This window comes from Passer montanus, unplaced genomic scaffold (genome assembly GCF_014805655.1).
Source record: "Passer montanus isolate IOZ18808 unplaced genomic scaffold, ASM1480565v1 scaffold15, whole genome shotgun sequence".
Lineage (NCBI taxonomy): Eukaryota > Metazoa > Chordata > Aves > Passeriformes > Passeridae > Passer > Passer montanus.
The window spans coordinates 12301552-12324775 of NW_024362051.1; positions in this window are offsets into that span (position 1 = coordinate 12301552).

Sequence of the window (23224 nt, forward strand, 5' to 3'; positions counted from 1 at the left end):
TTCCCAACAAGTCAGCCTGTTTTCCCTTCCCTCAGCTCCCAGCTGCACTCTGCAGGCCTTGCAGGAAGGAAGGTGCACTATTGTGTTACAGTGCTGTGACAAAGGCAGCCAAGGAGGGGCAGATATTGAGTGTACAAAGCTGCTTCCCCAGCTGATCCAGGACCGGGCATATCTCACCCCATAGGAGCCTTTTGGTTTTGGGTTGCCCCTTGGTCTTTTCATGTTTCCTCCCTCCCCTAAGTATGTCACTTCTAAACATCAACCAAATACTTCTCTGGGCACAAAATGAGGCCGCTACAGGCCTTGTTCTTTTGAACTGGGATCCAGTTTGATTGGCGTCTCCTGACTTTTGGTAAACTGTGTGTTCTGAAGTGTGAGAGAGATCCCTGCAGCAATAATGTCCATATCAAATCATAATTAAAAACAGCAGTGAGGAATGTGCTGAGATTTGAACTGTAGACCTCCCAGGCCTAAAGCCCAAACTGCAAAACAGGACTTAAAAGGCTCATGGAAGCTTTAAACATCAGACATTTAATCACAACGAGTCTGTAGGGATGATTTCCAAAAAAAGAAACAAAATCGCACCACCACAGAGAATAATAACAAGATCTGAGCTGTGTGTTAGAGCAGAGAGACAGTTCCTTCACAAAGGGGTCACACGCTGTGCATCTACTTTTCCATCTACCAACGACAGCTTGAACATTTTCAAAGACATCTGCAGTGGGAACCACATCGAGCCAAAGCTGGGGGAGAGGGAAGGAGGCTCTGAAGCAAGAGGATAACGTGCTTGTGATGCAGTGGCAGCCTGCCATGAGTGGGAGGGCTCCACCCAAAAGTATCAAAAATAAATTAACACACCTATCTTTTCTTAGACTTCTTGGAACCTCGACAGGTACTGCTGTCGGTTTCCTTTACTAAGAGATGCACTTCTCCCAAACTGGGTCAGCGAGGAGGTGAATGAATAAAAAAGGTCAAGTCTCTGGGTCTGCCTGCCTCAGTTCCTAAGAGCAGATACCCAGGGATGGCATAAAAATGGGCAAATGTCAATGGAATGTCCTGCTCCTCTTTAAAAGTGGACAGCTGTGGCTCACCAGTGAGACCAATGAGTGGAAATAAAGTGAAAAAAAAGTTTGAACTGCTGTTTTTCTCATGGACCACAATAGGATTTGAGAATCCCTATTGATGCCAAAGCAGGGCTGAGTTTAAAGTGTGGGATTCTGATGAAATGTTGGTGACAAATGAGCTGGGCTCTGAATGGAGTGCAGCCCATAGGCTGTGTGCCTGCTTCACTGGCAGGGGGGACCCACAGTATTGAAAAATCCCAAATTCACTTCATGCTGCCCAGCAGGGATCAGCCTGACCCTTTGCCTACAGGCACAGGTACATGGCTAAGCACTGGTATTCACACAGCCCTGTCAGTGCTGGGGAAGGATTTTCATTTCTGTTGTTTTTTTACAGCCCTGCTGATGTGCTTGGTGACCTTCAAAGCTCTCTGTGACACTGAGCCTGTTTGAGTTCACTGATTAACAAACTGATCACTCTAATTTAAGAGAGTGATGATTTTATTGCCTGTTATGAAAAGGAGTTGGGTTTGTGTGGTTTCCTGGCCTCTTCCCACAACCTCTCAGCATTGCTGATGGGGATGGATCTTTGACTGATTCTTTCTATCAGCAGAGGGGAAGGTGGGGATCAAGAAGACTCCCTGGTGCCTGTGTTTGTCCTAGCACCTAAATACAATGAGATTTCTATATTTAAGAGAGGTTTTTTCCTTGGTGGCCATGGTGGATGTCTGCTCTCAAGGGTTCCATTGACTGAGGCAACGATGCTAAAGTCAGAACAAGGGTGGAATGTAACTTGGGGAAATTAAATCATGGAGTCCATCATGGTTGGAAGGGACCTTAAGGTCATCTCCACTGTCCCACCATGGACAGGGACACCTTCCACTATCCCAGTCCAACCTGGCTTTGGATGCTTCCAGGGATCCAGGGGCAGCCACAGCTCCTCTGGGCACCCTGTGCCCCGGCCTCCCCCCCCTCACAGGGAAGAATTTCTTCCTAATATCCAATCTAAACCTGCTCTCTGTCAATGTGAAGCCATTCCCCCTGTGCTGTCTTGTAGGAAATAGGAAAAAATCTTGGCTTCTCTTCTGTCCCCAAAAGGAGGGATGGATTAACTATGGAAATTGTAACTCAGATTTGAAATCAACCTGTAACCAATCAAACACATAGATCCTGCAAAAACAAAGAGTGACACCAAGGATTTTGTTGCCCACAGAGACTTTTTTGGTCACTCAACTGTTCCCTGTCCTAGACTGAAGCACAGAGCTCCAGACATGGCTATGTTGAAACGAGAATGTGATGAGAAAAGGGAGACAAGGGAATGCTAAAGCTGACAAAATGGAAGAAGTGGATCATGGGTATGGCTGTGAGAGGCAGGGAGGGAAAATGGGCAGATGGGTGTAGCCACATTCCTTGTACCTGCTCAGGTTAATGCTGTTATGGGAATCCCAGCTGGGATTTCACTGTTTGGGAAAGTGATTTGCAGACCTGCTGGGACTCCCGCCCCAGTCTCTGGTCAGTGCTATTATTTAAGAACTTATTTTGGTTTCTAAAGGGTTCTCTTTGATGCCCTTCAGCATCAGACCTTCCTCACTGCTGTTTTGTACAGAGTCTCACACTTGACTTTTTGTAGGAAACACCTTTCAGCCTGGTCTGGCCCTCTGGCTCCTCGTGATATTTGGGAGAAAACAGAAGAAACATCTGCCAATATTCCTTTCACACCCGAGCCAGGAGCCCTGTCCAGCTGAGAAAGGTGGGACAAAGACAGGAGAGGCAGTAGCAGGACTGAAGGTCTCACAGGAGCATTAATGAGAGGCAGATAATCTCCAGGCTGATCTCTTCACGTGGAGGGAGGAATGCTACTGTTGGTACACGATATCCCCAAGCACACATGGGGCAAGAGGCTGCTGATGACATAATTATTGTGCCTTTACAGCACCTTCAATCCACAGCCAAGATCAAAGGCAAAATCAGGCTTGTGCTCTTACAGTAAAAACAAGGTGACAAAGGGAAGGATTACAGGAGTGAGGGAACATGGAAAGGGATCCCACGTGTGGCTTTCAGCCTTCTGGGACCAGGGTTCAGAGCAGATGGCCCTCACCTCCACCATTCTTCTTCTGTTGTGTTGCAAAGAGATGTTTATTCACCTGTGTGTGGTAACCACAGATGTTTGTCAGGAGCTATTTTTTGAAGATCTTGGGATTTTCTGATTTCCAAAATTGTGTGCAGCTTGGAGGTTCATATGCCTGAATGGAACTTGATCCAAAGGTGAAGCTTTATGTTGAAACAGAAGTGCTCAAAGTGACTCAAACCAGACCACCTTGGATGGCAGGACTGGTAGAGCTTCACTGCTGCCCAGCATTCCCCCTGATCCATTTGGACTCGCAGAAATGGGATTTATTCACCCTGAAGAGAAGCATATTAAGGGTTTTGGGCCAACCTTCAAGTCAGAGCTTTCAGGTCCAGCTTCTCAGGTAGAGCTGTGCCCTGCAGAGCTCACCCTCCATCCCTGGAGGGAACTGGGACAACAGGATGCCTCCTGTACCACACCAGGCTAAAAATAATCCACCAGAACAACAGGCAGCACAACAACTTCTGCGAGATGTTTCTGTCCTCAGCTCTTGGCCAACTTCCTTCCAAGGCTGCCACACTGCCCAGCCTGTCTGAATCCCATCTCCAGCTCCAGGAGTTTCCATCTCATCCTGTGCTCAGGCCATGAATAACTGCCTTGTTATGTACATGCAGGGTGGAAGGGTGGGGTGGAAAAAACCTCTGGTAGGAGCCTGTCTTGAGCTTGCAGTAAATACTTACCCAACAGAAATGAGATTTGGCAGCCGTGAGGAGAACTTCTGGAAAATCATTTCAGGTTCCTAGGAAGTGAGGGAGGCATTTGGTAAAGGGTGGGGACAATTTTCTTTCCCTTGATATTTCTTGTCTGAGAAAGGGGAAGATCTAATTGCTCATTAGTGATCTAAGGAAATCCCCTGTACCTAATAAAATATCCTCTGCACCTTGCCCATGCTTGTCCTGTCCTTAGGGAAGCTTCAGCAGGAACCTGGAGCAGGGAAGTGCCAGATCTGTCCCTCTCCACCAGTCCCAGGAGCTGTGGGAGTCACCCAGGGTGCCTGTCTGGGAATGCCAGGAACAGGAAGGCAGAGAGCACAGCAAAATCTGTCAGGAGACATCGCTTTAAATCACTGAAAGGTTCCTGTTATTCTAAACCTTTTGACTACCGGGGAATACAAACAGCATAAAGTAATATTTTGTTTTGCTTCTCTTCATTGTGTTCTGTTCTAATCCTTGGAACTAGCCCACAACTATTTACCCAGCAGGGAATAAAATTTGAGGATTAAAGCTACTGTTGAATTCATAATAGATGAGCCTTCAGTGCAATATATTTGTTTTACTGTATAATTTATAAACACCTGGTCTTGCTTCTGCAACTTACAAGGCACCAAGGATTTCTGTACCAATAATAAAGGACATCACTTAACCTGGGCATTTGAATGGTGAAGGGCTTAAAAGTTATCAAAATTAAAAATTCATTGTTTCACAGATTTTTTTTAACCAACAAAGTCCTTCAATACTTAACCACTTGTTCACAGATATAAACATGTGAAGTAATTGTTTCATTGCTGGGACTATGACTTAAGGCAAAATTTGCACCAGCCTGGAATAATTTATGGGAAATATGTGCATCTCAATCACCTAAATGGGCTGGAGATTATTTACATGTTTTTAAAATATTTTTATATATGATACATATTCCCTATATTTTATACATATTCCATTTAAAATTAAAAATCCAGCTCTATAATGCAGAAGGCCATAAGTGTGTGAGTGCACTCCCTTTAAAAGGAACATTTTTAATATGGAAGTACTCTATATACATTTTTATTCCTTATTTCACTTTGCTGCACTTTTGTTTTTATTCTTGCTGCCACAATTGTTGCTAGAGACCTGAAACAACACATTTGTCTTTGTTCTCCTCCTCCAGTCAGAAAAGTGGAAGACATTTCATGTCCAATCATGAAATTACCTTTAAGTGATGTTCCATTTGCTCTTTACACCACTGCCACCCTTTCTGGTACTCCTCCTGAAGGGTGGGAAGGTTCTAAATATTAAAAAACTTAGAAAGCAGAACATTGTGGAGAACCTTGTGCTGTTGCGGGGCTGAGCTCTCACACCTGCACCAGGCTGTGAGGACATGAGAAAAAATTTGGACATTTTGACTCCAAGGAGTCAAATCCTTTTGCTCAACAGCTCAACTCTTCTCAATCCGCAGAAGGAGCAGCACAAATCTTCACTGCCGGAGTTCCACCTGCCCTCTGGGTGGTTGGAGTTTACTGCTCCTCTTGTTTTCCTCACAGCTTTTTTGTTTGCTCCGAGGTTTGCGCGGCGCTTCCATCCTGTTTGCATCTACAACATCTCGCTCTCACGCAGAGGGTGGAGGCACCTCTGCAGACACTGATTCCTGTAAACTGATGGCTTTGATTAGTTTAGATGAAAGAAGCTCTTATTATAAACCAGCCCCTGCTGGGTGCATGTCTGTGGGTGGATGGTTCACCCCGAAAGGAGAGAGAGGCTCCAGACCCAGGGCTGGGGTTTGGTGCTGCAGGAGCTCCATCTGGAGACTTCTAACATCACCCTTTCCATTCCATCCACTGCCTCCTGTGACACTGATAATGCTTTTCAGGTAAATAGGAATGACCACTTTGATTTGGCCATCCCAGAAGTGATTTTGCCCTCAGCACAGACTCAAAGGCCATCCTCCATCCCGAGCCTGAAGGCTGGGGGTAATCAAACCACCAAACAAATTCTCTGCTAATTCAAGGATCTTTATTTGGACCAACTGATTAATTTATTTTGTTCCTCTCTTTTATTTTCCATATTGGCTGTCATGAAGGAACAGAAAATGCAGACAATGCTGGGATTATTGACTATTTGTGATTTTTTGGGGAGCTGTACAGGTGGAACCTTTGACAGGGGGACCTTCAGCAGAAACAGGAGCAGGATGCTACATTTGACATTGTTCTGACACAGAAGGAGGATTTTTTGTCAGCTGGGTAATGAGGGAGTAAGGCCTTGTCAGGCTTTAATTTGTGTGAGCAGAATGTGTTTAGACTGGGTGAGGAGGATGTTTTGGCATTGGGCGATGAGGATGTTTGGTTAAGCCACTTGATAAGTTGGGTAAATCTGACATCAAAGACTTTGATAAGGTATTTCTAAGATCTTTGTGACTTCAGTGATGTTGTTAGTACAGAAATGATTTCAAGATAAACGAACTGACACTTCACCAGCTAAATAGGTTTCCCCCCAAGTGTATTGTAGGGTGGATCAGTGTACACAGCTTGGGGTGAGCTGGGGAAAGGAATGGTTTCCCAGAACTCTTCCTAGCAAATTGAACAACCACCTGCTGGTCATTTCCTTCTGCTGGGCAGGAGAGGTGTGTACGGGAGGGATGATGAGCTGACACGAGCTCCTTGGATTCTGGCAGCAGAAATCAGGAGACTCGCTGAAATCAGCTGAACTGACACTTCACCAGCTAAATAGTGTATTGTAGGGTGGATCAGTGTACACAGCTTGGGGTGAGCTGGGGAAAGGAATGGTTTCCCAGAACTCTTCCTAGCAAATTGAACAACCACCTGCTGGTCATTTCCTTCTGCTGGGCAGGAGAGGTGTGTACGGGAGGGATGATGAGCTGACACGAGCTCCTTGGATTCTGGCAGCAGAAATCAGGAGACTCGCTGAAATCAGCATGTGATGACTTGCAGGGCTTTCGGTGCAACCAGCACCAAACCCAGCAAAGGCAGCAGGGCTGTAATTAGATCTTACCTAAACAGGAGGCCAACGAGGGCCTTGGGCAGCAGAGCTCCAGCAGGGAGCTACGAGCAGAGCAGGAGACCCAGAAGATGCAGGGATGGTGTCAGATCTCACCCAGAGCTCTGTTTGCTGCAGAGAAAATCCTTAGGGTCCCACAAAGGTCTGTGATCCAAACTCTCTGTGACCTCGTGGGACAGGGCAGCACAGCCCCTTGGGAGGCACTGGGGGAGCACTGATGGGCTCAAAGCTTGAAGATGTCCTGGAAATAACCAGGTTGTGGGACAGGGCTCCCAGGGAATGCCCTTTCCAGGGCACTGAGGAGCAGTGTTCTGCCCGTGGGTAGCCCAGACAGGGGGGAAGGTTTCTCCTTTCCCACCAGCACGGGGGGTGAATCACGGGGCTGCTTTGCTTGGCTTCAAGTGGTAGATGACTGTACTCAATCTCAAATTTTCTACCTTTTTCCACCACAGCAAAAGGTGATTTTAGTGCAACTAAAGGCAGTGATTTTAGTGCAACCAAAGGCAGTGATTTTAGTGGACTGATGAGGCCAGCAAGGTTCTTCACCCTCAAGTTTGAATTCTGTCCCAGGCTGCCTCCATTGTGGTGCCCCAGGGCTGCTCCAGCTCCTGCAGTTGTTGCCCACCTTCCCCAAGACCTGGTCAAGCAGCTCAGGGGTGGAACTCACCCAGCTGTCCCCAAGGTCTCTGAGAAGACTTTCTTTCACCTCAGTGGGTATTAGAGCACGAAAGCAGCAGGAGGGGTAACCCTTTTTGGTGCTCTCCACTTAATTTTGTCATGGGATCATTTTTGGATGTAGGTTTTCGTTCCTAAGCTGTGACTGGCCAGGGAATTAAGGAGATAGAAAATAAGGAGAAAAGGAGTTGTTCTTCTAAATAGTAAAAGAGATTTTCTGCGCTGAAGTAAATGCCTGTGTCCTTTCTTTTCCAAGGACTCAATGCAAAACATGGGCCAAACCCAGCTAATGAAATTCTATTTATCTTAATGATCCTCTGGGCACAGGAGATCCTTGATGATCAAACTGAGTTGACACCTGCCACTATTAAATTCTGCTCCTCAAAACTCTGAGACAATCCCAGCAGATAAACAATACAACATGGTTCCCATTATGATATTACCATAAAGCCAGACAGCCTCATGTTTACCCCATAAATAATTAGTCACCAGGCAAATCAGAAAAAAAAATAATAATCCCACCATCACCTTAAATTACCTGTCAAACATTTACCTCTGTTTGTCTTTTAGGGCATTTATTTTTTTTGCCGTGTGGTCCTGGTCCTTGATTAGTTTAACAACCCCCTTGCATTTTGACAGCAGAAGAAAAGAAGAGGTGATTATTACAGTTACTGCTCTTGCTTTGCCTTGAAAGTCCATTCTAAAGAAGGCATTAGAGGAGGCTTTCTTGTGGCTGAGAGATCAGATTACCACAATTAAAGTAAAAAGGTGTGGTGCTATTTACTCTGCATGTTATGACACATGAAAGAAAGTGATTCAGGCAAGAAAAATAATTACACATTAATTTGTGTTTGGCAACTTCGTTTCATATACGTGGCCCACAGAGCTTAGATAAAAAAGCTATTTTGTCCAGCTTTGTGTAAACTGGGAGGAGGGTTTGTGCTGCAGTTTACGAGGAGGTGTCTGTGTGTGAGTGGGGATGAGGAAATAACCTCCTGATCCTCCACCACGGCTGCATTTTCCACCACGAGGTCCCACAGTGCCCACTGGGTTTCACCCAGCTGAGAAATGGTCCTGCAACGCAGAAACTCAGCCTGGGTTTGGCAAAATTCTTGCAAATTTGGGAATTCCTCAAGGTTTTGAGCAGTTTCTGAGCCTTGTGGGTGATTTGTGTGAATCACAGGCACAGGGGGGATTGTTGGGGTGTCCTGTGCAGGGCCAGGAGCTGGGCTTGGATCATCCTTGTGGGTCTTTTCCAACTCAAGACATTCTGGGATTCTGGGAATTCTGGAAACCCAAATTCACACAGGTTTCTGTAAACTCGGGGTGACTGCAGTGTGGGCTCAGCACAGCTCAGGAGGAAGTTCAGCCTTCACAGCTGAGCAAAATGTGAGCAATAAATTGTGTGGCAGCTCCTCTTGTGCCTTGAAAATATCCCCTTGATCATCCTGGCGATGACACAGGGATGAAAACACAGGGAAGAAAGCTCCAAAACACCCAGGAGGGTTTCAGGGGTGTCCTAGAGAGGCAGGATGTTAGAACTGGGAAGAATGATTCAATCTGAATATGACAGCATGACCACAGTCCTGCTCCCTTACTGTAAATGATCCCACAATAAACCCTTGACAAACTCTCAGACAGTGCAGTTTCTGTGCTAGGCAGATGTTAATTTTACAAAAATGATCTCAAACTGGCATTCCTGCAGCTTTTCATCAAATGCTACACAGACATTTGTAGCAGGTCTGTGAGCACAAGAGCCTCTTCGCTGGGGAAACCACTCTCAAAATTGTAAGAAACAGCCAAAGAAGCTTCAAAAAGAAGATTTGCCATCTTATTTTCATTTTATATTTTCAGAAGAACTCTCTGTAAAAAGTTGTGGAGTCCTTTTGACTTCAGGACAATCAGAAGTTAATGGGGCGATGACAACAGCAGAAGGTTTGGCCCTCAGGAGAATCTCCTCAAATCCCTGCAGGAATAACTGAGTTCAAGCAAAAAGCAGGAATTCATAATGTGGAGAGGACAAATGCATGAAATGCAAACCCACAAAACTTCATTTTCCCACAAAGTAAGCTTTTTGCATAAATCATCATTACCCATTGCAGAGAGGAGGTTTTAATATTAATGAAAGGTTGGCCATCCTTATATCAATATGTATGTTGGACTGGCTGCCTGGGTATGGAAACGGAATGTATTTACATTGGTAAATAAAATAAAATTTCTGAACCTACAGGGGGAAATCCAGCCAATGGAATTGTGTTTGTTTCCTCATAAAAGTTTGTGGGACATTTTTTACAGCGCAGTCTAAAATGGTATCATTTATTCTGCGTGCTGATTAAAAATTATATTGATTTAATTTGGCAATTATTGTCCCTTTTCTTACTGCCAACCTATTTTTAGCCTTCCAGACGAGAGACACTGAGCTTTTTTACATACCACTACAAAGCATTAATTCTAATCTGCGAGCTGCAGAGCGGAGGGAACGCAGGATCCTTTGCAAAATGCTTTTCTTGGCATGGCCCTGGCATGGCTGCATGACTGGCAGAGCTGTCAGTGCCTTCTGTAAACTCCACCGGTTCCTCATAATCCCCTGACACTTCTGGCAGTGGTTTATTCTGGGTATTGTGTGGCTCAGCAGCACCAGCACAGCTGCGCCAGGTGAAATGGGAGTTTTTTTTCTGGTTGTCCATCCCCAGCACGGCTCAGTAGCAGATTTTGTGGATTATTCCCCAGGATTTGCTCCAGCTGTCTGTGGCTCAGGGGTATCACCAGCCAGAGCTGCCTCCTGCCAAACCAAGAACATCAAACATGCAGAAAGGCACTTTCATGTGCAGGACAAATTGTGTTTATGAGAGCTGCAGAATGTCCATTCTGAGCCACCAGCTGCTTCTGATCCAAACGTTTCTCTCTGGAAATAAACACACGAGTGGTGCATCCCTTTCTGTGTTTACTGGCAGGTGTCAGCACTAAGAAACATAATTAAGGTCTGGATAGTCCTGGATCATCATGGTACCTCTGCTTGGGAGCTTCAATTCCTTAACACTCACCTGCCCCAAGGACTTGGAAGGTGGCCAGAGCCATTGACAGGTTCATAAAATGTAGGTGGCACCCTCTAAGGTCTCAGAAATGCTTTCAGAAAAAAAAAAAAAAAAAGAAAAAAAAAGAAGTGTGGTGTTTCCATTGTGCTTCAGAAAACAAACCCTTCAGGAAGAAGAAGAAAAAAAAATAATGGAAACATATGAAACGTAAATTGGATACACTCAAAGTTAATGAAAGGAAAATCTTTTTTCCATTTTAGTTAATGTCTTAAATTAGAATTTTGGTATAAAAGCTGGAAAACAGATGGAGAGGATATATATATTTTTTTTAAAGAATAATTTGTTAGTGAATTTGAGGCTTGTGAATGAGAGTACCTAATAATAGCATTGGCTTGAGCAAGCCTTGGTGCAGACTGCAGCTACTTTGGTTCCTGCACTGGATTTCTCCCAGTGCACTGCAGGAATGTGTCTGTGTCCTGCAGCCACATCTAGCACCTCCTGTGGGTCTCATTCAGCCAAAAACTGCTCCATCCAGTATTCATGACTTGGATGACATCTTCCTCTGTTTCTCCATTCTCCCTTGGACCCCAGCACAGCTCACACTATGTGTGGAGATCTTTTATCCCACCTTGCCCAGTCTGATGTAGATTGTCTTGAAAATATTAAATTGTCCTCATTTTCTGCCCTTCCCAGTCTTTGCCCACCTTTACCTGTGGGCACCCTATTATAGAATTCAGATTTTCCACTACTTTTGGTAAAACCCATCAAGCTGTACATTAGCAATTTACACAGAAAAAAATAATAAGGAAATGTTATAAATCCTCATTTTGAAATTGCCCATTGAATACTGTTTTTCTTTTTAAAATACCGAATTATTCCTCTTTTTCCATTCCACAGAGCTTCCCATATATTCTTTCCTGTGTGTTTATCACCCATCTTGTTTGCATAGCTGCTCCCCAAGAGATCTGTCACGGCTGGCTCACAGCACACTCTGCTGATTTACAGCAGCAATTAATAATTCCACATCTCTTGGGAGGGGATGGATTTCTATCTCACGAGGAAGAGCAGCAGATGATACCCACAAAATGCTGATGAGCCTTTTTTCCATCTGAATCCAAACACAGGGTTCATGCACGGGTGACAAGGTGGGGAGGAAGGTGTCGAGCCAGTCTGGAGGGATCAGAGCTCCAGGGAAGCCCCAGGTAGGGAAGTCCCAGGGAGTGGGGCTGACGTCCTGCCCTGACTCCCTGGGCTCTGTCCCTCCACCCCTGTGGGTCCAGCTGGCCCTGTGGCCATCCCACACTGGGACTGGCTGGCCCTGCAGGTCAGCAGCTCCAGAGCTGGGAGCTGAGTTGTGCAATTAAACTTGCAAAGCACCAGCCCACACTCAGACAGCCCTATCTGATCCTCCATGAACAACCAGGCTGACACACACCATTGATTGGTAGGCAGAGGGAAGGCAAAAATGACCAGGTTTGCTGCTTTCATTAAAATAATTCTGGGCCTGAGTTTTGGTCTCTGCCCTTCTTCTCATGCCACCCTCACAAAGGGGAGTTTGGGGGGAGCTGCTTTCCCTGCACAGCAAAAACCAGGGGTTTGTACCAACACAAAGCACCAGGAGACCCTTCCTTCACCCTGGCCTTTGGTTGCACTTCTGGGCATTCACTCAGCTTGGAGAGCACCAATTTTCTCAGACAGTGGACTGTGAAAAGCCTGCGGGTGCAAGAGGCACGCAGACCCCATCGATAATAACAACAATCTTATTCACCAGTCGTCCATAAATTTTTCCTGCCTCAAACTCTGTTTATTCCAACGTACCTGAGTGTTCCTTGGCAACAGGAAAACTGGACATCTTATGATAATAACAACAATCTTATTCACCAGTGGTCCATAAATTTTTCCTGCCTCAAACTGTTTATTCCAACGTACCTGAGTGTTCCTTGGCAACAGGAAAACTGGACATCTTAAAGCTTCCAGGGCTGTCTTTGCCCTGACCTTGTCTGGCACATAAACCCCTTCACAGCTTAGCATATTTTTGACCTTGACCCACGTAGGCTGCGTGGCTTTCCCTTCCCTCCCCGCTAATCCCTCCACTCTCCTTTTCCAAAGCTTTCCCACAAACACGCTGATCTAGGTTTGGGAAGCAGCAGGAACAAGAACACTGAGCTAAATCTCCAGGTTCGGCCCAGTCTCTGTGGTGGTTTGTTTTTCAGGGCAGAGGAACATCTATCAGATGAGGACAATCTTTGGGGTTTTGGCTGTCCAGTGCCGAGCACACAGACAATACCCAAAATGCTGAGGATTGACCTGAAACATCAGCATTGTTCTAGATCTTTACAGGGATAAACTGGGAACTTCTGGAGGCACAGGCAAAGAAGGAAGGGAGAAAATCTCCCTGGGTTGCTTTTAGTGATTTGAAGTGATCCTAAGCTGAAGGCACCTCGGCTAAGGCTTTGCACACACATCCAGATCCGTTTAACAACCTGGATGTACACAATTGCCTTTCAACCTAGAGCATTATATAACACTTCACATGGTTTTGCAAGGAGTGTACCAGGGAGTATTTGCAAGGAGCTGAGCCAAGAAGCTGTACAGACAGCAAGGCGTCTGTGTTGCCACTACAAAGTGGATGTTAATTACCTAAAACAATACATGTAATAGGCGAAGAGAAAAATGCTCTGCGCTGCCTTGCCATACCCACTCATCTAGTGCATCTCTAACTGCACAGTTATTTAGCCTGCAGGGATCATAATTAGCTGCTTCATAAATTAATAAGGGAAAGGAGGAGGGAAGGGGGAAAGCTACCAGTGCAAGAATGGTGGGAAACTTTAGATAGGATGTTTCTCGAAGAATGTCGTTAGCAGGCATAATTGCTTCATTAAATAAAGGCACAGACAAATGCACAGGGATCCTCTGTCCCTCGAGAGAGGAGGGTTGGAAGGGTTGCTTGATAGGCACTGTGAGGATCTGAGTTGAAGGACACCCTGGAGGTGCCACCCAGTGCCCAGCACGACAAAATCTTCTCAAAAATCCACGAAAAAGTGACGTGTGCCTAACAGATTCATGACCCCCTCTAACACCCTCCATCCATGCACTCAAAGTGTTGCAAACACCAATTAGGGAAGTCCTGCAGGGCCTGCCAGGAGCAGGGTGAAGGCACTGTCCCTGTTGTGCAGATGGAGAAACTGAGGCAGGCAGTGACACATCCTGCTCCGAGTCCCCTGGCAGGTCAGGACCAGGCCAGCTGCACCAACCAACCTGGGCATAATGAACCTGTTGGAATCCCGTTTACATCGCTTCATTACGAGTTCATAAAAACAATGGGGTTCATTTCCTCTATTATGCAAAGAATTTACAAGGTGGGAGAAGCTTCTCCCCGCTGCCATCAGACACCAGCCCCATTTAGGTAATTAGCTGGTTCCAGGCTGGCATTCACACATCCTCACACACCATTACCACAGCCTGCTTTGGAACCAGAGCCTCCTGTGAGGCAGTGGAAATATCTCCAAAATCCCAGGAAAATGGACAAAGCTCCATCTGACTGGAGGTGCTGCACCATGTTCCTCCTTTTGTGAATTTTTATCTTCACAGACTTCCACACTTTTAATCTCTTAATCCACCACAACTCTTCTTGGATCCAGAGCCTGCCTTTACGGGCTCTTTCTGCATATTTTTTCCCTTAAAAGCCAGGCTTCTTGAATCACAGGGAGGTGAGGGATGTGACTTGACTGTGCTCCAGCAGCAAGTCTCAATGATTCAAAGTCAGGAGTGGAATTCAGCTCCCAGGCTTCAAGGAGAACTGGGCCAAAAGGAAACTCTGCTTTTCCCATTCTCCCTTGGCCAGCCAGCTAAAAGTGAGGCAAATGGGAAGCCTGTCCCACCCTGAGCAATGTGGAGAGAGTGCTTTTTAAAACTGCAGCTGGTCGGGTTTGGTGGTGATCAGCTTTCTCCAGGAATATGTGGGATTTTGAGAGAAAGGCATGTGGAGTATTTTCCACTTGATTCTGAAGTATCCCCTGTGTGTGCTTGTTTGCGTTCATCCTTGCTAAACACCTCATCTCCTGAGCTTCCTCCTTTTCCCTCAGTGCTAGGATTGGGGTTTTTTGCTGTTTTCAACTGTCTTTATGCTCTTCCTTCTTTTTCTCTTCCTGGCCAAGGCTCTGGCAGTTTCTCTAATGAAAACAGTTACTTGCATGCAGAAAGTATTTTTGCTGTACATTAAAACCTTCCATTCTTTCTTCACTCCCCTCCAGAATGCCCATTTTAGGATCATGTGTCTCTTGCAGAGTCTTGCTTTATTTCCTGAGCTCCCCACGTGCTGCTCCACCATTATTTGGTTTTATCTTTCCACATTTTTTCTCAGTGTCTAACCATGGCTCTGTTCCTGACTGTTCTTTTTTCCTTTTTCCTCCCTCTTCTTGAAGTTTCCTCTGCCTTTCCCAGCCCATCTTGAGCTTCCCACCACCCTGTCAGCTGAGGACACAACCTCATGTTTTTATTTGCCCAGAAAAGTAACTTTCTTCCCACGTTACTGAATTCAGCAGAGCCATTGGGATGTACCAGCCTGCCCATGAGTTAAACTTGTGAAAAGTGAATCTAGAATCTTATTTGAGGAAATTTTATTTGAGGAAAGTCTCACTCTGTGGGACTGACTTTCTGTGGCTGACTCTGCCAGGTCCCTGGGTCTGCCCTCTCCCTTCCCCAGGGAGGATTTCCATCAAGGACTCAGCTGGCAACAACAAACCTCTCCCCTCCCACCCCTTTTCTCCTTCTAAATTTCCATGGCACAATAAAACATTTTCCAACCAGGACCAGTGCTGAGCATTCTGACAGAGCTGAATTCGTTGAGCCATTTAGATTTGGGGTTTTCTGCTTGGTTGGCTTCCTAAAACTGTTGACTTCCAGTGGCAAAGTTCCCACTGACTCCAGAGGGCCTTGGATTTCAGCCTGTGTGTGGCTGCAGCATCTCTGACCCTGATCAAGTTCCTAAAGGTAAACAAGCACAAGTGGCAAAATAAAACTTCCAGATCATTCCATCTATAGTAATTCAGTATTAATTTCTTACAGTGCTGTAAAGTGTGTGAAGTATACCCCTTAAAATAGATTTTTGTACTCTTATTGATGTTTTTCCATAAAGGATCTGCTTTTTGCCCTGAGGATATTCAGTCTCAGGCCTTTCACCCACCACAGAGGCAGTGCAGGGAGCTTTATGATAAGCAGGAACTTTTTCAAGATTTATTCTGCCTTGGTTGCTCTTTGACAGCAATGATAAGGAACCTATAGTTGTCAGAGTTGGAAAATCTCCTATACAGAAAAGCCTTGCAGTGGTTTACATCTAAGTAGCTCAGATTCCTGACTTCAGGCCTCATCTTAATTTCATATATTTAACTTAATTGATTTCAATGGGCTTATGATGACTTGCAGTGGGGGAGGTGGGTCAGGCCTCTCATTTCTGTTTTGATGGTGCAGTGAGATTCCATAAGCACCCAGATAAATCCAGTTCTCCCTGTGAGCATGAGTCATTCCCTGGCTGGTGAGAAGGTGAGCTCTGCTCTTCTCCTGGCATTCCCTGCATGCCAGAAGGGAGCTGGAGTGAGATCAGGAGCTGTGGCATTGCACCAAGGGCTCACCAAGACCAAGGGAAAATGGAGACACACGTGGGACAGTCCCCCAGGATCACCAGGGGACAGGAAATGACCTTTCCGAGCTGTCCCATTCCTTCACTCACTGCTGGCAGGAGCTGGGGATAGCTCTGGCCGTGCCCTGCTGAAGGAACTCCCTCAGGAAAAGTGGCAGCTCAGTTCTCCAGGGATAAGAACAGTCCCATGGGGATGGGTACTGTGGTCAGGCACTAACCCTAATCTCAATTAATATTAACAATTAATAATTCTGGTGCATGAGGCATTTGATTCACTCTCCAGAAGTGAGGGAGGTTTCAAACCCCTTTTTCTGTGGTGGCTGATGGCACTCAGGTCCAGCCTGCAGCAGCAGCCAGTTTTGCCTCCCAAGTCAGTGACAGAGCTGTAGCTCTTCACTCAACAACGTCCCAAGTACCTGAGCAGCACTGACCTTATCACTGCAAAAATCACCCAGCAGGCAAAGCCTCTGTCAAATAGAAATCCAAATTAATTTCAGGAGCTATGAAATACAGACCTATTGGACTCAATTAAACCCCAAGCATTTAATTTGTGCAAGCACAAGAGTAATTAACTCTTCCAAGTCCTGAGTTCTTGTGTGTGCAGCAATTCCAGTTGCTCTCAACACAGCCACATGTAAACATGGATTTCTGCCTGCTGAAAGTGCTGCTGGAACCAGGGAAATGGGCTTTGATTCCAGCCCTGGTGCTGTTCAGAGTTTGCAGTGTGGCCCCTCTGTCCCTCCCTCTGCTCTTCTTCAATCCCTTGCAGCCAGAGCATGGCCTGAGTCCTCCTTCCTCTGCTGCCTGCCTGATGTCAAACCTTGTGGTGTTTATTGGTGATACCCCAAACCCCTCTGCAGTGGGAGAGGAATCAGGGACTGAGACCACGGCAGAGAATTCTGCATTTAGGGAGCACTGGTGCTTTCCCAGTGCTCCTTTTCTGAAAGGCAGTATCCATCCTGCTGTTCTGGGATCATCCTCAGCCTTTCCACAGGAGGGTTTTGTGTTCTGCATCCGTTTGGAGAATCAGGACCCTTCCAGCACAGCTCTGCTCTCAGCCCAAATGTCAAATGTCTCTTCCACCCTGCAGAGTGACTTGCTGCCTCTGAGATCACAAAAACCCAGAGCTCTTTGCGTTTCTCTGCTGCCTCTGCATTTTAAAGCACTTTACAAAGCTGCAGAGGAGCCTTCAACTCCCCCTCCCCAGGAAATGTATGCCCTGCACTGCTGAGGCACTGAAAAGTTAATTGGTTTAATTTAAGTCACACCACATCCTTGGCAGAGCTGTGGAAGGAACCTGGGAGAGCTGGGCAGGGAACCCCTCCTCAGCCTGGGGGCTGGAGGGGCAGGAGATTTCAGCAGCACAGAAATGCCACCGGACTCTGCTCACAAACAACTTGTGCATCTCCCTTGGGAGATCCAGCGGATGACAGAAGTACAAATAGGGATGAAAGTCTTGTTGAGGAGGGGATTTCAGTAATGCCAAGTGGCAGCTGAGGTGTTGGGGGGGTTATATTGCAAAAAAGGGGGTTTGTCATTGATGGTCCAGAACTGTAGCACACAAATTTCCCAGTTCACACAGTGAAGAGCTCTGTGTCTCTCCCTCAAAAATGTTATTTTGTCTTATAATTCAAATAGATGGGTAAAAAAACAGAGTGGGAGACCAGAGAAAGAGAACTGATGAGGCTCCCCTCATGGAAAATAGAAAGCTTTGCTCTTGTAACAATTCTTGTAAAAAAAGGAAAATAAAAAATAAAAAAGAATTGCAAAGCTGGAGAAGACAAACTTAAATCTGAATAAAAACTTGAGCAAGCAGGACTTGAAAGAGAGCTTGTTTCTTCTTCTTTTTTTTTTTTTTTTTCTTTTTTTGCCTTCTGGAGAGATCTTGGGTAAATAAAGCCTGGCACAAACCCTCCTGCTCCAGAAGCACATTTTGAAGAAGGATGAAATCAACATGTTGAAGTGGTATTTATGTATTAATTAGTCAAATTAGCTGAACCAGAAGCAATCATACAGCTCAGATTTGTGGCTTCTTGTGCCAGCCATGCATGGGACACCTGTCTTTGACACTGAGCACTCTCACACAAGGCTCTAAAGGAGAAAATCACTTCCTTTTTTCCTTTCTCTGGCCCAGGAAACTCGGGTTTTTTTGGCTTTTTTTGGGTCTGCTCTTTTTCCCCCCTATTCTTTTTCTCCTTGTCTCCAAGATTTCTGACTCACAGCACATGGAGAGGGAATTAGTCACAAGCTATTTCCTGTTTTCCAGATAACCTCACAAGCTGGGGCTTCGTGGTCAACAGCACAACCAGGTGGAGTGCAAGGTAGATGAGAACCAAACACTGCCACAAAAACTCCACAAAACTCATTGTTTTATCCTCACAGGCAGCTTTTGTGTTGTTGTTGTTTTCTAGAAAGGAATGGCATTTTAAAGTAATTTTAAAAGGCATTTTTAAAGGCATTTTAAAGTCATTTTAAAGTTCTTTATATTCATGGATTTGCCTCCTGTGAGGTTTCACAGGCCAAATGTGCCTTTGCTTGTGCTGCTCTTGGAGTAGATTTGATCATCAGCTGGTGAAGGTGAAGCTCCTGCCTTGTTGCAAACCTCTCAGGGGACAGGAGCACGCCAGGAAATGTTGGGAATAATTAGAATAATTTCCTGCATCCAGGGCACCACCTTTGCTCTGCCACCCCATTCCTTGTGCAATGTTTGCTTTGCAAATGCCAGCACAGAGAGGTGACATCCCCCACTCAGGCAGGGTTTCTGTCCAGGCTGCTTCAGCCCTGTGCCCTCAGCTGCTGCCAGCTAAAACCCAGACCTGCCTGATGCCAGCTCAGCAGGCAGGAGAGGATTCCATGCCCATCACCAGGGAACCTGCCTGCTTCAGGGAGAGCCCTGAGCTGCAGTCAGAACTGCCCTGAAATGGATCCCAAGTGGAATTTTAGGGGTGCCAGTGGGCACTGGAGGTGCTGGATCAGCTCCTGCTCTTTTCCTGCTCCCTGCTCAGCTCTGACCTCATGGCCAGGCTGGCAGTGCCATCACACCTTGGGTGTCATCCCTCAGATTTTTGACACAAAACCAAGGCTCCCTGAGCTCCTGCTGGACTGAAATCCAGGCTGTGACAGCCACCAAGTACAAAGACAGCAAAATCAGAGCTCCCCAAGGAACACTGGCACCCCTGACTTGCACTGGGAGCTCTGGGGAGATGTTGGCCCTGATTTATTGCTGTGCATGTCGACAGCAAGCCTGTAGTGCTTTCTTTCCAAAACACCTCAATTTTCAAGTGTACTGGCACACGTGTCCCCACCCTTGGAAGTGCAGCTGGCTGGGGGGAAGATGTTTTCAAGCAAGTTGCAGCATTAAACAAGCACCTTGGATAAGGAGACGAGAAGACTTAACCTAAAAGGAACTGCAGGAGATCTGAAAGCAGGAGGCAATTATGCAAATTGCAATTGGAACGGGATTACTCAGGCTGGAGCCATTTAGCGCAGCACGGGCTGGGAGGTGGGATGTGCCAGGGGCAGTGGGGCTGGACATTCCTGGGACCTGCCACTGCCTGTCCCTGGAGATGCCACAGCTGCAGGCACAGCAGAGAGGGAGCTGGCAGCAGCTCGGGCTCCCCTGGACAGGGCAGCACCACTCCCTGTGGTCCTCATCTCCATCAGCAAAGGAATTTTCAAATGTACAGGACAACCCTATGGCAAGAAGAGGAAGAAAAGGGTCAGGATTGTTGCTGAGCCAGCCAGGACTTGGCTCATTTTTTTGGAAGGAAGATCCCAGAGTGTTTTCATGGCTGTGCCCAGGCAGATTTAAAGGGTTTTGCACCATCCAGCTCTACTCAAATATACTACTCTATATGGAGAAAAAGCTCCAATGGAAAGCTGGGCTCTTCCCACAAGGAAAACACCCTGGTGGTTGTCATCTCTGGATGTTGTTTTTGGTATCATTCACCCAGCATTCCCAGAGCTGCTCACTTGGGGATTCAATCATGATGAATCTTCCCAAACATCTCTGGGTTTTGAAGAAAAAAAATAAATATCAATGAAAGGTGACGTCATAGGTGCCTTAAAATAGAAGGAATGGAAAGCAACTCATTAAGCTCATAAATATGGGATAATATGTGCTGAAAGTAATTGTTATCATCAAATGTGGTTAAAATTAGTCACCAGCAAGTTAAAACTAAGCCTTACATCCAGGTTCCCTGCTGAAATGCTCTTGCTACTGTGTGAAGTGCAGAATAACAGAGTGAGTACAGGAAAAAATCTTCCTCAGTGGTTTGGCTTTTCTGGGACAATGCTAACAGAGCAGGGGGGTTCACACTCAGGCACAAGGAAAGGTCAGTGAAACTTCAGCTTCTGACCTTGGCCAAAAGCAGGGAAAACAAAATGAGGATTTTCAAATCTTGAAATGCTGATGACAGTTCAAGCCATCTATTACTGCCTCTGTAATCTGGGCTCTGTGCTTTAAAACCTTTTCCAGAATCACAGAATTATGGAATCATTTAGGCAGAAAAAACCCCCTCAAGACCATCAAAGTCCAACCTCTAACCCAGCACTGCCAACCCCACCCCTGAACTCTGAGTGTCACAACTTCTCAGCTTCTGGTCCCTGCAGGAACGGCAGCTCCACCACTTCCCTGGGCAGCCCCTTCCAGAGCTTGACAACCATTTCCATGAAGGAATTGTTGGTGAAATCCAGTCTAAACCTTTCCTCTTGTCCTGTCACTTCTTACTTGTGACACTACCCAGCTGTCCCCTCCTGTCAGGAGCTGTGCAGAGCCACAAGGTCCCCCCTGAGCCTCCTTTTCTCCAGGCTGAGCCCCCCAAGCTCCCTCAGCTGCCCCAAATCCTTCCCCAGCTCCATTCCCTTCCCCGGACATGCTCCAGCTCCACCTGGGTCACCCCATCAGAGCAGCTCAGAGCTCAGTCCTTGGGGGTACCACTGCAAAAAGGACAACCCAAATAATTAGAAAACATGAAAAATGACTTTTATTTTTTTGGTGCAAGACCTCCCACCTTTGTGAGGTCTTTGTGAGGATCCTTTGTGGTCTTTGAAGGTTTCATTTGTCACAGGTTTGTGTGCCTGTGAGCTGTGCACATACTGGGGGACGTTTGCTCTCCCATCCCCTGACAGACCTGGGCACACCTGAGGCTGAATTCACTCCAAAATGAGACTGTTCTAAACTCTCCCTGCCAAAACTTCATTAAGTTAAAAGGGGTACAATTATAACTTACCTTGCACCAGGAAGGGCAGGTACAAAGCTTGATCCTGCAGAGTTTTGGACGGGATCCTTGGAAATCTCTTGGTTCTGGGTGGAAATGACTCTGGGAGCTTTTGGAAGTACTTTTGCTGTAAAAGAGTGATTTGCACATAATCAAAGCCTCTTAAACACCCAGACTGGCTGCCCTGAGGAGACTCCTTTAACCTGCTGGGTTCATACCCTGCTTAGGACTGGACAAACCAAAGCCCCAGATGATGAATCCAATGTAATGTGAATATTGACTGACTCTGCTAATTACTTATGGGTGCTTGTCATCTGGGGCTTATAAAACCCAAAATCCCTGCCAGAAACAGGATTCCCCTCAGTCTTCTCCTGACAGAAAGTTTTGTCCTGGGTGAGGAGCAATTCCCCAGTTGATTTAAGGACTGTTACACAACCAAGGAAAATCACTGAGGTTTTGTGATAAGTTCCCCATGGTGTTCCCTCCACTGAAAATCAGTGTTTGCAGTCCCAGGAGTTGACACCAGTTTTTCCTCTGGTGTCCCCCTGAAATTCCAGCAGCTGAAATTCTGTCAAGCTCCAAGCACTCAGGGCAGCCACTGAGTGAGGGTAAAATAAAGGTCAGAGAAAAGCAGATAAAGCCTAATTTTTAACCTGCCCAAGGAAAAGTGGGACCCCTCAGGGAAATACATCTCTGAATCCTGCCTGTGACACTCTGGTTGTGGCAAAAATCTTCCTAAACTCACAAACCCACTCAGAGCCCAGCAAGAAAAGCAACATGGTCAGTGTGTGATGGATAATTTCAGAGTGTTGGTTTTGTAGGCTGCAATTTGCAGTTGTACACTGGAGTTATACAAGTGAGAAAAATGTTATTCTCCCTCTCCAAAAACAATCTTTTGCTACTTGGGGTTAGGTTGGTGTAGTCCTAAATCTCTGTGAATGTAGTTGCAATTCCTGTTTAATAAAACTCCAGAGGTGATCTCGTTTTATCAGCCTTCATCTGTAATTAAGGCATTTAATATTCAAACTCTTTGATGTCATGTCATCTTTGAAACATAAATAAGAAGTTTGTCTCCATCTTCAAAATTAAGATAAATGAGTTGGAAGGGCAAGTCCCCAGAGAAACTTTTAAAAGCTCTTTGGGTATTTTAATAGCTACCAAAAAGAAATAAAAAACAACAACACTGATATTAAGAAAACACATTGGTAGAAAGCTGAAAACAGTTTTATAGGAAGTGAGCAAGACAAATTCCATCTGAGCACAGAAGCCTGGACACAGGCAGGCTTGTGACTGTTTGTTGTTGGGTTTTTTTGGTCCAGGTGATTTGTTTGCAGCGAGGATCTGAAAGCACTGCAGTGCACTCCCAGTCACCCTCCCCGCTGCTATCAGATGGCAAAACAAGTCCTGGCACCCCGTGGAGCTGTGCCTGATGTGCTGAGATACCCAGGACACCCCCTGGGCTCTGCCCCCGTGTTTAATAAGGAAATCAGTGGGAATGGGGCACCCACTCTGCCCCAGTGCTGCCTTGGCTGGAGCTCCACGTGGGATGTCTGAGGGAAAAGGGATCCCCTCTGTCCAAGCTTGGGCAGAGACCATCCCACGGGGTCTGAGCTCTGGGGAATGCTCTCCTCACCCCTCTTCCTCCCCTCACCTGCCCCGGAGTGAATCTCACCCAGGGCAAGCTGGAAGTCTCTCTCAGCAGACCCAGGCTCCAGAGCTGCCTGTCCCTCCTGCCTCAGCAGCACCACTGTCCTTCAC